The following is a 3,101-nucleotide window of genomic DNA, read 5'->3' as shown; positions in this document are numbered from 1 at the left end:
AAAGGGCTAACTAAGCATGATAGTAACAAGAGTTCGTGATAAATTATGGTTGGAATACAACTATATGATAAGTTTTGTTGGTTAAAAGAATTTTGTATGGTGATGATGACTTTGGAATGTCTAAGGTATTGTTTACTACTATTTTGTGAGTAGCGTAGTTGTATGGTAATTTATTTTTTTGAGGAGTTAGGCTGTTGCTCGAATAGAACTTAAAGCAACTAAAGTCATAATGAAAAATATAGTGGGATGTAGTGTAGCCTTCGGAAAGAGGTGAGAGCAAGAATATTTTTTCTTATTGCAAGGGCTGAAGAGGTATCTTCAAAGGGATTGAGAATTGAGGTATAGAGACATGTGGTTCCATCTGTTTTACTATGGTTATGGTGATAGTGTTACGTGTCATTCATATCAGTTAAAAGTTGTTGGATAAGATTTGACTAAGAAGTCTATAGACGTTTGACTCGAGTGTGATGATAAGTGCTTTATTGTTGTATAGATAATGGGATTGTGTTACACAGTTAGATTCAAAAGTTCAAGTTTTTCATGGTGAATTTATGTTCGTGATAGTATGTTTTGTCAAGGTATGGATAGATAAGGTAAGAAATGATCGATCACATTGAATATTGAACATTTGGAAGGACTTGTACATGATTTGAGTCATAAAGTGTGTTATTTTGGGGTTTTCAATGGACCTAAGGAAGGGTTTCATTTAGCGTTTTTATTTAGAAGATAACGTAAAAATGTCAAGGGCTGTTGGCCAAAGAATAAGATTGGTGAGTGAGACAACAAAAGGAACAAGAGTCTAGTGTATTGAAGAGTTCAAGATATTTAGAATATTATGTCATGGGAAAGATTTAAGAAAAGTGAAGGAATAAGACCTCTTGTATAAACCCTTGGTTTATAGTTGAAAGATTTATTAATTTTTGCCTATGAGTTTAGATATGACTGTGAGATGTGAACTAGTTCGGTACAGACTTACCTGGAATTTATCATCGACTTTTCTAAAGATTGAGTTTTGGTTGGGTGACAAGCAACTATGTGTGGAGGATTCTATGTGGTTATGTCGAGCTAGATTGTCCAAATTATGATAAGTAACTTATTGATGCTCAACGGTGTGGACCTACAGTTTTACATGATTAATGAGAATTCGAGGAGATTGAAACTACTTTGTTGATGGGATGATACAGACTGTTATGATGTATTACATAAGCATTTGATAGTGAGTAGAGGTTATGAGCTTATAGTATACCGAATTATTGGATTGACCAAGAATATTTCTTAAGTGTTGGTATGAGGTATATGATGATTTTGAATATTAGTTGAAATTTGGTATCTGAAAGATTACGTGGAGTCGACATTGTGAGTGACTCAATAATTTTATCTCGATAGGAGAGTACTATTAGATTTGGAATTAGTTCTATCAGCCTTGAGTGTGACACGTATCTATCATGGGATGGTTAAATGGAAAGAGAAGGAACCCTAGTTTGAAATTTTTGGAGGCAACAATGTGTTTCCTAAGAAGACTTTGATATGAGTGACAGTTGAGAGTAAGGTAAATGGTTGGTGTGGTTATGATATTTGTTGGTATTAAGAGTGTTGGATTCAATGGAGTACTGTGAGAAGTATATGAGGTTTGATGAATCCAGTATTTGTAATATTGTAACGGGGATCAGACTGATTGATTGTGGTTGGCTAAAAATCAAAGAGATGGAGTCAAATGAATTGAAATGTTTGACATAGGCACTTTGGAAGAAGTACTTAGTGTTATTCGACTTTGGTTCTGTATATTCTTATGTGATCAACTATTTTATTTCGGACATGATTTGGAGTATGATTCATTGCATATATCCACGTGTGTTGCTATATCTATGGGTGAATTCCTAATGGTGGATCGGATGTACCGATCCTATATTGTCCTCTTGATAGGGTTGGATCATTGGGCAGACTTGGGCATTTCAATTATGATAGATTTGGTGTTGTTTGGGATAGTGAAAGTATACCAGTAATTTTATACACCACTTTGGTTATGAGAACTTATAGAAGAACTTTCGTGAATAGTTATAGTTATCAGAAACTGTTGTTAAAGGTTTTGTGTCTTGGTGTGTACCGCTTGTTGGGTGGTTACTTGATCTTATTCCCCTTTGGGTTAGATATGTTTGGTTTTCCCTTGATGAGTACTCGGTGTCTAAAGATCAGATTTTTATAACTTAAGCTCGTGAAAAGATTGTGTTGTGATAAAAAATCTTGATAAGATCTGTGATGGTGAGCATTATGAGTGTGTGATAGTTGATTGAAGTTTACTTCTTGTTGTAGCCGGTATCGATTCAAGATGGGTGTGTTATGGTCCAATGGGTTTCAGTTTAGATTGAATTCATGAGTTAGTTTGTGGCTTTATAATCACTCCTGATTTATAGATCTTCTAAAGTTTGATTGGGAATTTCAGTTCTCGGTAGTTGATCTTGATGGAATGGTCCTAAGGATGAGTTCACTTGGAGAGAGGAACACGACTCCGAAAGTCATACCTCAGGCTCTTGGTATCCCTTAGTATTTGACTTTCTTTTACTTTATGTTCGAGGACGAACATGAATTTTAATGGTGAATAATGTCATGACCCGAAAGGTCATTTTTGGAAATTTTGAATATTCATTTAACTAGAGTAAATTAATTAACGGTTAATTATTAAATAACTAATTTTAGTTAATAATTATGGGTTAAGTTTATAATTACTTTTTTAATACCATATATCAGTTGACCCTTATAGAAAAATAAATTATTAGGGTTGAGAATTTTTGGTTCATAACTTAAGAAAAGAAAAGGAGATTTACCTGCGTATAGCGGCGACTGGCGTGGAAACCATCCACTGCACTTCACGATCAGGTAACATTCATAAATTCATTAATTATGCAATTGAAAATGTGTATTGAGGTCAAATGTAGTTATAAGTATTATTATCATTATAAGAATGAGTGAAAAGCAGTAAGAAGGGAATCAAATTGCAAACTTGATTAATTATATGTATATTTATAAGTTACCGTGGATTATGTTACGAGTTAGTTAATTATGATAGTTAGTTTACTAGTCTAATCAGTTAGTTAGTCTGTTCA

This window comes from Solanum tuberosum, unplaced genomic scaffold (assembly GCF_000226075.1).
Source record: "Solanum tuberosum cultivar DM 1-3 516 R44 unplaced genomic scaffold, SolTub_3.0 scf00915, whole genome shotgun sequence".
NCBI classification, from domain to species: domain Eukaryota; kingdom Viridiplantae; phylum Streptophyta; class Magnoliopsida; order Solanales; family Solanaceae; genus Solanum; species Solanum tuberosum.
This window is presented reverse-complemented; position numbering follows the sequence as displayed.